The sequence below is a fragment of the Agelaius phoeniceus genome, chromosome 5, assembly GCF_051311805.1.
Source record: "Agelaius phoeniceus isolate bAgePho1 chromosome 5, bAgePho1.hap1, whole genome shotgun sequence".
Taxonomy (NCBI): Eukaryota; Metazoa; Chordata; class Aves; order Passeriformes; family Icteridae; genus Agelaius; species Agelaius phoeniceus.
Genome location: NC_135269.1, coordinates 41,087,782 through 41,099,826, shown reverse-complemented (window position 1 = coordinate 41,099,826; position 12,045 = coordinate 41,087,782). Strand labels below are relative to the sequence as shown.

The window sequence follows — 12,045 nt, the reverse complement described above, 5'->3', positions numbered from 1 at the left end:
TGATGGACCATTCCTGTCCTCATTAATCCATGACTCTGTTAAAATATTCAGTTCACCCACTGTTCAGTATTGGTGCCTGTCAGACCTGATGGCTCTGCTTGCTTCTCCAGATATCAAAAGAAAAAGTAGAATACCCCGGGCACTTGTACTATCCTGCTGCCTTGAGATATATCTAGTTCTCTTTTACTTATGTAGGAAACCTCTTTGATGCACCCTTTCCATTTTGTGACACCACAAACAAGCAAAGAGCTCTTATATCCTTCCTGGAACCTGCACTACCCTTTCAAACCCTCCAGTAGACTGCAATTCATTTTCATATTTGCATCAGAATATTTGAGAAGAGGGTACTTGCAGCTTTTGAGAAATATGTGAGACACTAAGTCCAGTGTGCTTCCGCATGACCTTCAAATCAAAGGTTAATCCATATTCTCAACACTCTCAGCACAGATGATAAATTTTATACCACACTTCTTGTATGAAGAACCATTTTGGTGTCTAAAATAAAATATAGCTAAATGCTCTAAATTTTCCAGTATAGAATGAGTCAAGAAAAAATTGTGTCATTGTTCCAAGACCAATGATGCTGATGTGGGAGTTCAGAAGATTGGCTAAGAAAATTATAAGACCTAGTCATTTGAACAAATAATTATTGCCTTACTTCCTGCTTGAATTTGACCTCGCTTTTCAAAGGAATGGAGTCCCCAGGCTACTTGCCTGTACTGAGCTGGCAGTGTCAGAAACAAAATGAGCTGAATTTCTTAAGCCAACACAGAAAACCAAGCAAGCAGGATAAGCACTTTTATCACTACTCAATTCTGACATAGCCATCACTTCTCTGTACATTATTTTCAAAAGGGAGGGAAACCAAAACTAAGCACAATTTACTAACTTGAAACTTTAAGGGGGGAAAGAAATGTGGACTTGGGATTATATATACATACATTATACATATGTATATACATACACACACACACACACACACACCAATCTCCAGGCAAATGAATGATAGAAGAGAAGTTTGGAAATGAGGTGGTCAGTTACCTACTGTGCACAAAACCTCAGAGAGCCTTTTCTCCCACTATCTGTTCCCTGCCCTATCTGCTAGGGGAACAGTTACCTGATGACTTACAACAGGGGAACACATGCCAAAGCTAAATATAGCTCAGTCATAAGTGTTTATATTTGAAACATCTATGCAACTGGATACAAAACAGAGGCACTGCAGCAAAACACACACAAAACACAGAGAAACCCGTGACATGACACCAGGATCTGCAATCTGTATATGTTCTGAAAAAAAAGAAAACACTTTTTACTGTAAGAGTGATCAAACAGGTTACTCAATGAGGTTGTGAAGTTGTCATCCTTGAAGATGTTCAATCTGTGGCTGGACACAGTCCCTGGCAATATGCTCTAGGTGACCCTCCCTGACCAGGTGAGTTGGATCAGATATCTCCAGATCTCTCTTTCTGCAACTTCTAATTAATTTGTTTAAGTACTAACACATGCAGTTCATTGAGAAGTAGTAGGTTCACATGTCATGTCAAGTTACACATGCACCATTTCCACTCTTCTGTGTGAAAGCACAACAGGAGTTCATGCAGATCAACAGTCTGTGAGATCCACGTAACCACTTAAACAGACTATAAGGTATATTATGAAAATAGACTAAATGAGCTTATCCTTCTGCTTTGGTGAGCCCATTTGTCTTAGTAATTTTTGTCCCAGTTGCTTTCATTGACTGCAAAAATCCCAGTCATTAAGAACTATAAAGACAACACAATATTGTTATTTCCTTACTGCAAGTAGCTCATCTGGGGAGTGTGTGCAGCTGCTGTACTGTGCAGGATAGGAGGCAGCTTTCTTATGTATGCTCTGAGCCCTTTTCACATCTCTTGTAATGATAAATGGCCCAGTATTCACAAAACACTTTGTCCTTTGCACAAGCACTTATGAAGTAGATGCTTCTATTTTGCTGCCCTACCAGAGTCCTTTTCATTTTTTTTTGTATACTCTCACAAAGAGAATGAGGAGTCTAGTTAAAGGAGATATTTTGTGGCAACTTGCTTTATTTTACATTTGGTTTTTAATGTATCATTATTGTATAGGAAAATGGGGTCTATCTTGCCATTTTCATTCCAGATTAATCTTTCCTACACTGGATGTCCAAAGGACCTCTGGTGATTCCTCAAGGAAGCCATTTCTCCAGGCCAGGAGGCCAGTTTTCATTTTGGTGGCTTGTCCTAAACCCTGATGGACCAGGTCCTCTCTGTCCCCCTTTCACAAGTCCACATTTTCAAAAAACTTTTATCAGGATGGCCCTATTGGTCAGAGCAAGGGGCTATCTGAATCCCTACCTTATCACTGCCAGTTGTCAACACCCAAAGAGAAAAGCATTTATCATTGTACTTTACAAATATTTTCCCTCCAACACTTTGAAGAATAAGGACTTTACTGACCCAGAGGGGATGAATGTGTTTAATGACCATCATGGATTCTTCTGGGAGTTTTGTTCAGTTGCTATTTGAACTCCCTAAAGCTCTAAGATGGCCATGTGTCTGCCATCTGTCTATGTGGGAAGAACCAGACCAAGGATTCTCTTTTATATTGAGCCAACTACCATTTAGTTTCTTTCATTTTTGTACTAAACAGACGCCAAAGGACTGTTTCTTCAGTGCTAGTCATGACTTCAGAGATTTTGTAGTATCTCATCCCTCTCCATAGTTCTTTTCCTATTTGGCATAGGAAATGTCAGTTTGGGCATTCCATGTATATATTCCAGAATATATTCCATACTTTCATCACTCTTGTGGTCTACCTGTATAACTTTTCCATTGGTACCACCCATTCTGAAATGGAAGAAAGGGAATGCAACATAGCATTTCAGATAAGAGCTAACCATCAATTTACACAGTGGCATAAGTGCTTTGCTATGTTCCTTTCTAATCCCCTCTAATATACAAGTGGGGTTTTGACTGTTCCTAACTGTTAACCTAATAGTTTTCTAGCAGCATTTATAAGACTAAAACCTTGTTTGAGAGACAGGGCTCAGGAGAGTTTTCCTCCCTGGATCTGGGATGACTGAACAGTAGTATCCTCTTTTCTTAAGTTCCTGTCACAAATTCCAGCTAGAAGGCATATTTGGTGAAGGCTGGTCTTCAGTGGTCAAAGATGAACTCCTGTTTCTTTGCATTTACTGCAGTGGGCAAAAGTCCTTTGATGATTTCAACAATGTTTAAGACATTAAGCATTTTAGTCTCCCATGCATGCCTTTATGATCATGGATTCCTCTACACCTCTTCTGATATAAATTTAAACCAAGGTCCAGGAAAAGAAGGGAATTTTAAAGGGAATTCTTGAGCCATGGTGTATCACATGAACTCTTATTCATATGTTCTGGTCAGAGATGGTACAGCACAGCTCTATAAAGGATGTAACTTTGAGCTTCCCCTGCATTATTGCAGCCCATTGCAAGCAGAAAGCTGACCACAGCAGAGTAAACACATCCCCTTCCCAGCATATTCGGCCTCTCATGCACAAGTCAGTTCTCAGAGAGCTGTATCTCCTGCTTGACACAAGGCAGAACCACATCAGATATCCTTGAGGCCTCTGTGGAAAGATGACAAGCACAGCACATGCATGAATGTTAAGTATAAAATCAACCAGCACCTTTCACTTTTGATGATGCCTAATTCCCCAAAGCACTTACTACCATCTCCATTTATTTTTCCCTTTTATCTATATGCAGTCGCTATGTTCAACTTCACAACAGATTTACTCCTGAATGCCACAGCTTCTGAAGAGTCAGTAAATGGTTATCATAAAAAGTAATTTATGTCAAACCACAGTCCCCTAATAGGGCACAAGAAAAACCAGTCAGTTTTGTAGCCCATCTTTAAAAACATTTCCGATGCTTCTCTCAGCCATTCTTGGAATTGCGGTGTCTATCTGCTGAGTTTTTCCTGTTCTGGAGTTTGACTTTCACCAGTATTTCCTGTATTAGATTTGACATTCTCCTGCTTTTGTACTCTGGAATAGCTTTGCCTTTAAGGGTAAGCCTGTACTTCTTCCTCACTAAGTTTAAAGTAGGTAAAACGTCCATAGTAATCCTCCTGTGTTCAGGTAATTCAGTCACTGCATCTTCACCCAGGTGGTCTTGACTTAAGTTCAACTCCAGGCTCAGTCCTTTGCCTCCAGATCTGAGATCCAAATAAATCCTAGTCCATGTGGGTTGCTCCAGAGCCTATGTTTCTCAGACTTCAATATGTCATCAGAGAGGATCATCAAGACTAATTATATTAATGATAAAAGAGCAACTATTCAGGAGAGAACCAACCAACGTGAAAGAGAAAAGTCAAGTTCTCCAAAAAGCTCCAAATGTACAAGAATTTTCCTTGGTGTTCAAGTGACATGTCCAAGACATTCTTTGGCCTCATCTGACAATGAAGGAATGTGAACCTCTTAGCCTCTCCATGTATTTCTCTGCCTGTTTTGGGAAAAAATGATGCTGAGACAAAGTAGGTCACAATGATAAGGACTGCAGGTGTAGTCTGGCTGCTGAAGGTGAGTACTCCTGAAAATCTGTTGGCTGCTTCATAGAGAGAGGAGAAGGCTGGGACACAGCCCAAGGGAAGCTACAACAGGAGGAAGAGTCCTACAAGGATAAGGTAGTGCTATTACAGAAGAGTGGTGTGAGTACAAGGTATTTTCCCTTTCCCACCTTGCTGGAAGCAACTGTTCAAGACTGGCTTAGGGTGAATTCAGGATGTGCTCAGGCAGACTGAACTAGGAGGATCCAGAGGAAAATGCCCCAACCTCTCTGGAGGCAGTTAACTGTGACTGGTGCAGGAACCTCCCAAAACTGGAACAGCAACAGAAGATGAAAAATACAATAAAGTCACAGAAAGCACAGACCAGGTTTTGCTGGTGTGCTGCCTTCCTTCTAGGAGCCATTCCAAGAAGTTGCTGTGATGCACTGATTTTACAAAGTAAAAAGGATACTAGCTCATTCTTCTGTGTCAAAGGGTCAGAATCTGGGTTACAGAAAGAGCATTTGATGGTAAGTAAAAAAGTGGCCATAATCATATGCAAGCAAAAGCATTCTAGGGAATTTTTCCCTCTTGGTTAGAATTTGGCAAGATACATTTAAAAGCAATAAGATGTGTTCTTTCTTGAAATAACTGGGTCAGAAAGTCTAAATAAGAAACAAGAAAATTGCTACATTCCTGTGACCGCAAGGTTAGGGGTTCTGTTCATCATCAGCTTTAATACAGGGACCTGCAGCCCGGGTATAACAAGCTCAGCAAAGCATGAGGAACAGGTGGAAGTCTGCTGTAAAGAGCATGGCCAAAGTCCTCTGTAGCAAGAGATGAGATCTAATACCTGCTTGAGAGACCTTGAATTTTGACACATATCCCTTTGGAGAGAAGACCTACAGCTTCAGGCAGAACAGTCTTTTCCCTATATTTCCTAATTAAAGCAAACTGAGAAAGTTTTATAACACTGCAATTCTGGGTTATGTGATTGCATACACCAATCATATTACTACAAATTTGAAACAGTGAATTAGAGCTGAGACCTGTGATTTAATCTAGTGTATAGTCTTTTGCTTTGGAATCAATGTCAGTTTAATGCTGGCTCTTTATTGAAAAGTATTCTCTCCCTCAGAAACTTATATTCCTAAGAAGGGCCTTCTGTTTGTTCTTCTCACCTTTGCTATACTTTTCTGCTAATATTTACTGATAGTTACCTACCATTCAATTCATTTCCTTGATGTCCTCAGTAAGGGAATTTAAGTGATCTCAAGCCCAAATAATCTTTGTTGCACCAGGCACTAACGTCTTTGCAACTCTGAAATTCTGTTATATTTTGTCAAAAGTACACATCTTACTGTACTAGATCAATTATGGGGTCAGCTGGAGAAGTCTCTACTTTGGAAAGTCAAGACTAATACAGAGTAAAACTACAGCTCATTATGTGCAAGTGCTGTAAAACACAAATTACTCGTAATAAAAATATGGTGTAATTTCACATTGCATGTTAGACAAATAGGCATACCATGGACATTGTGCACTTAATTGCTATGCAAGAGAAAGAAGATGCATAGGAATGAGAAAGAGAGATGACCTCTCATCCCAACAGTCTGTAATTCCAGCAAAATGCCTCAGCATATTTGGATAGCAGAGTCATGGAACCCATCCACATAACAGAAAGTTGATAAGCTAGGATGGCAATCAGAAGATGCACAAACTCTTATTTTTGGAAGTCCAGAATGGTACCCAGAGTGGAACAGATTCAACTTGCACACATCTAAGCTGCCTTTCAGGCTGAATATTCAAGATATTCCTCCTGGTTTATAACTTTCATACTGATTTCCCTGTCCACTCCAGCATCTGCACATAATTTGTACCCATTGGCAATGCAGGTAAGAATTGCTTGTCCAGGGACCACCACACAGCCATGGGTTCCCAAAGCTTAAGTAGTTTATTATGGCCCAGCTTTTAAATCTTCAGACAACTGAGACAACCTATGGAGGAAAAAAGCTTTGGGCCATTGGAAATAACCTTGGCTGTTTAACTGTGTGCACCTCTGTGAATACCCTTAACAAGGTTTATAAACAACCTTACAATCTCTAAAGTAAGGTGTGATTGGAAACAGAACACAGGCATTCCCTGTTTTCATTGTCAGTTTCTTGGGATTGTTATGAGTAATAGACTTACAGGCTGAAAAATTAGATGTGCAGAAAGCCCTCAGTTCCTCATTAGCAGGAAAATACTAAATCAGTAGGAAAATGCTCTTCACCTAGAGGGGAATTTTAGGCTTGTATTTATTGTCCCTTTGCATATACCTGAAATACTACTCCTTGCTAATCAGCTTGGAGCCAAAAACTTCTCTCAAATGCTTGTTCTATTGAAGTGCTTAGAATTAAAGTAGCAGAAACTCCATGAAAAAAGGCAGACAGAAAGAAAGAAAAGGAAGGAAGGAAGGAAGGAAGGAAGGAAGGAAGGAAGGAAGGAAGGAAGGAAGGAAGGAAGGAAGGAAGGAAGGAAGGAAGGAAGGAAGGAAGGAAGGAAGGAAGGAAGGAAGGAAGGAAGGAAGGAAGGAAGGAAGGAAGGAAGGAAGGAAGGAAGGAAGGAAGGAAGGAAGGAAGGAAGGAAGGAAGGAAGGAAGGAAGGAAGGAAGGAAGGAAGGAAGGAAGGAAGGAAGGAAGGAAGGAAGGAAAAAAAGGAAAAAAAGGAGGAGAGAAAGAGAAAGTAAGTTAATTCTTCATCCCAGACCTAACAGACTATTAAAATATGGAACTTATTTACAACTGTTTTTTTTTCTCTTTTAATAAAGCTTTATCTTGGGTTTGGGCAATGCAATAAAATTAGTCTCTGTTTAACACAGGAGGTGTTCTGCAGTGGCACAGTAGGATGGCTCCAGATGACCTGTATCACTTCTGTTAGGATGCTATTTTATCCTGTAAGAAGACTGAAGGCATTCAGACAGGCTGATCATCAGTCTGATTAAAAAGCTCCAGGCTAAAAATGAATCACAAGAAATTTAATCATGCCTTACAAAATATAAAGACTTTCCTCTTCAAATCAAGTATTTTGTAGCAGCTAATATTTAACTTGTCTCTCCTCTTCTGCTTTAGCTTTGGCTCTAGTAATTTTTTTTTCAGGAAAACAGTGAGAAAACAATGCAGTTTGGGGAAAAATGAAGAGTATAAAAACTCAATATATAAAACACATTTTCAAGAGTAACTGTAATAAGAAAATTTTTAAAAGACAATCATGTAAACCTTCATCTGAAAGAAATATAGACAAGTATTAAGTACTTTTGCCTCTGTTAGTCCAAAAATAGACACTTGCAAGAAGGAAGTTTTGGCTGCCCTATATTGCCACTCAGTCACAGTGTGAGAATTTCAAATTCTGAAGAGTAGAATATTAATATAATTTTAAAAAAATATTATTTTGCACATAAAATACAACAAAGTTTGTATCACTACAGTATCTTCTCATCACATAGCCCTAAATACATAAAATACAACAAAGTTTGTGTCACTACAGTCTCTTCTCATCACATAGCCCTAATACCTAGCATAGGCTTTTTGATGTACAAGTTAGAAGTAAAAGCTGCTCCTAGAGGGGAAAAGAAAAAGAATGGTTGTAGTCTATTAAGTGGCATAACTAGTGTGCTTAACTAAACAGGAACTCCATCATGAGTGATAAATAACACACACGTAAAAGAACACTGTGTAGTGCAGAATTTTGGTCAGACAAGAACCCTTGAGACACAGACCAGGGCAGAAAACTATTGAGATATTAGACCTAGTATGATGTTTCTAATAAAATGAAACTCTACCTGAAGTCCCAGAAGAAAAAAATAACAAGGACTAGTTTTGCACCTTATTTTTATGTCTATAGAGCAGAATGTTGAAAAAAAATCTCATCGGGCTTTGACTGTGAATGCTGGAATAAACCAGGCCAGAGAAGGTAAGGCTGCTCTTCTCATCTGCACATTTAAGTTTAGAGAAATGATGAAACCAAATTTGATCTGCCATCAAAAGGGGCAGCATCACCCTCCCCAACCCTTCTAGTCCAGGATCTCCCACTTACTTAGTAAGAGCAGTCTTGGATTGTTAGGTCAGCTGTAAAACTGCATTCTCAAAACAGCCTTCTTAAATGTTTTCCCTTTGGACAAATCCAGTAACTTGACAAACTGCATCTAAATCACCTAGATAACAAGAATTATCAAAGCTTGCAACACCAAAAGCGTGTCTGAATGAGACAGATACCTATGGAATGCTGCGTCCCTGTAAAATGACAAATGCAGTTTAAAAACAAATGCCATTGCAGAAAAATCTCACAATATTAAAAGTTCACACAACCATTGGAGCACTGATCACTTCCTTAAATCCTCCAAGAAATATTGAACCTGATTCAAGGGAGAAGGGAGCTTTCCCATAAAGGTGGTGGTATTTGAACTGGGGCATGAAGATTTACTGAGATATTTCCGAGTTCAGCATTGTAATACAGAGTAGAAACTCTCATTCTGAAGGCTACATACACACTCTTTTCTTCTGGTGTTCACCCCTATTGACCATCTCTTCACTTGCTTTCCAATTACCTGCCTCAACCATTGGAACACCAAACATTAGCTTTCTCAGAGGCTGTCTTTCTCAAATAGTGCCTCCTGCATTCTCAACTACATCTAGGAGCAATGTGCTTACTCACATTCTAAGGTAAGCCTCTTTCTTGCAAGTTTTGCTTGAGCAATTAAGACTCTACAGACTGTACTGCTTCAGTGAAATTGGGGACCTCCCTGCAGAGGGCTACAGACTGGGCAAGGCTGTGGTGAGTGCCCTCAGGGCATCACCAAGAGCAGTAGGGTGTTCTGAGGCTGCCAAGATGTGGGCATGCAACAAAAACCAGACACTCTGTGGGCCTCTGGGAAATGCCTCTGTCCATGTACAATACCAAGGGACAGAAGGAAAATGAGAATGGCTGAGAATCAGACTCTGAATGGGGGAAAAAAGCCCTAAGAAGATAACCAGGGTCACAAAACCAAACAAGGTGCCATCATGCAAGGGAAGAGGATTACTTTGCAGTTTCACAGCAGTATCTGCACAAAGGCAAGTGCAGACACATCCAAAGAATCAGTCATGTTTTATTCTGGAAAAGGGTTTCATCCAGTGAATTGAATCCAAACAGAGGCCACGTCTTTCACCTCAGCTACTCCTGTGTCCAGCCTCAATCACACAGCAAGATTTGTAATGCTGAATTGCTTCTCTCATCTTCTTTGTCCAGCAAACTCCCAACTGACCTTTGGCAGAAGGGAGACAAGCAGAATGTTGAAATCTGAAATGCTGATGGATGCTCCAAGGAAGTGACATGGACTATTTACCTGCTCCTCCTCATCCTTTTCCCCCAGTCCTACAAGCAGCACCATACCAGTTACCATCCTGGTACCCCATACATTGGGAAGAGCTGGTCCCATGGCCTTTTTTCCTCCTGGTTGTGCTGCACCATGCCTGAGCCCAGACATTCCTTTACCTGCTTCAGAACTTCAGAATTATTCAGGCTCCAAGACTTTCTCAACATTCCCTGAGGCATCTTTTTCTCCTCAGCCCAGACAAAAACAGTTAGTCACCTAGAAACAAAAAAAAAGGAATTTAAAGGTCTTATTAGAAGCAATAAAAAATTGTTATATTTATCTTACAAAGAAGCCACCAGATAAGCAAATACAGCTGAGTTATAACAGGCTACAATTCACTTAAATGTAATACAGTATAAACATTCAATTTCAGCCATTATATGAGAGAAAGTTAATCAGATCATAAAAATTTGTCTAGATATTGTCAGATGTCAGACCACAAATCTATCTTTTTAGTAGAAACACAGAAGATATCAATATTGAATCACACTTCTGTATTAAACTGCAAACCACGTTAAAGCCAAAATCTTAATTTTGCAGGTAAACCCTGCCTCCATCTCTATGGGATTGTATGTTACAGAATCCTGAAAGGTTTTTAAAAATCTCTTACTTATAGCAGATGAGATTGATCCAGCTGCACTCTGAATATAAGCACAAACATCCACTGCTCTGCATAACACCGATGGTCTCCAGGATGCCACCACGTTCTTCGTTTGAGAAAGCATAAGCATATCCCTAAATATTCATGCCAGAAATTCTTTCTTTCCATTCCTCATTACAGCAGATTTAGGTTGTTATCTTTATTATTAAAGATTAAAATGAAACAGCAACAGTAATATGCTTTATACTGTTCATTATAAATTCGGGGGGGGGGGGGGTGTTGGTTCTTGTTTGCACATGCTCAGTACTGACATTCACTTGTGTTTCCAGATTACATGTGTGGACAAAACACATAGATGCACATCACACATCTGTCCCCCTTTTCATCACAAAATTCAGCATTGCCACAATAAAAGCCAGCCCGTGGCCAGGCACTCCCATACTTCCTGCATCTCATGTTCTTTTCTCTCTCATGACCATAGAAGATCCTGAGTTTCCTATTCCAGTGCTCATCAAACAGTCCCACCAAAGAGTCTCTCTTGGATGGGCTCCTGAGCATCAGGCAGGATCCCATCCCAGGGGAACACATGACATCCCCTGGAGTCTAGTGCACACAAGGGGTGTTGTTCCACACTGTAGGCATCTTATTTAGAAGCAGCCAATCCCAAAACACTGGTGATTGGCAAGAACACACCCCTGCAAGCACAAATTGTACATTCTTCTGACAGAGCAATGCAAAACAGCATCCAGCCAGTCAGGTAAACATGGAGACAAAGGGAAGATGAAGAAGGGCCAGGTGGGCATCCAGGGCACATGATCCCCTGAGCATGGCACTGCCAAGGGCACTGTAAGGCTGGGGAAGGATGGAATAGGGAGAGGAAGAGCGGAATTCTGACTCTTAGGGAGACAGCAGTAAATCCAGTGAGAAATTGCCAAATTCAAATATGAGAGCCATCTTTAACAGGCTTCTAGGGCCTCTCTGAAAACTCTCTGGACTGAGCTTTTTGATAACATCTGCTGTGGACCAATCCTGTCTAAAAATCTCTTAGAAAAATAGTTTTCTGTATTTTTCCACTACATTAGACTTGCAGTTCAAAAATCCATTCTTCCTGTGGTCAATGGACATGTTTCTTAAGTATTTTTTTTATGATCTGGACCAGTAATTCCAGTAATATTCGACTGAAGGAGCTACAATCTTAACTTTTTACACAGAAGTGCTGTCTGCAAAAGGTCTCTAGACTGTGAGGATTACACTAAGCAGTCTTGCCTACATAATTTAACCACTCACAGCTAAGTGACTATACACAACACAGCTGAGTTTTTTTCATTCCTTTTCAATAATAAATAATAAAGTGATTGATTACAAACATACATAGCATATTACAGTAGAACTGAAATATAAATGTAAGATTAAGAAACCTTTGAATGGTTTGCTATTTGCCTTTACAGTTTGTGAAGTACAGCAGTTATTTAATTGCTACTAGACATCTGTTTCACAGCACTGTCAAGTGAAGACTCTAGGAA

At 39.9% G+C, this 12,045-nt stretch overlaps 1 long non-coding RNA gene across 1 annotated transcript; it reads right to left on the bottom strand.

Moving 5' to 3' along the window:
- Positions 1-538: 538 nt before the first annotated feature.
- On the bottom strand, positions 539-10,780 carry LOC143694145 (uncharacterized). The gene is made up of 3 exons (XR_013182419.1): positions 10,532-10,780; positions 10,041-10,137; positions 539-3,609 (listed from the first exon to the last, which is right to left on the bottom strand). It is a non-coding gene; the product is annotated as an uncharacterized LOC143694145 (long non-coding RNA).
- Positions 10,781-12,045: the final 1,265 nt, after the last annotated feature.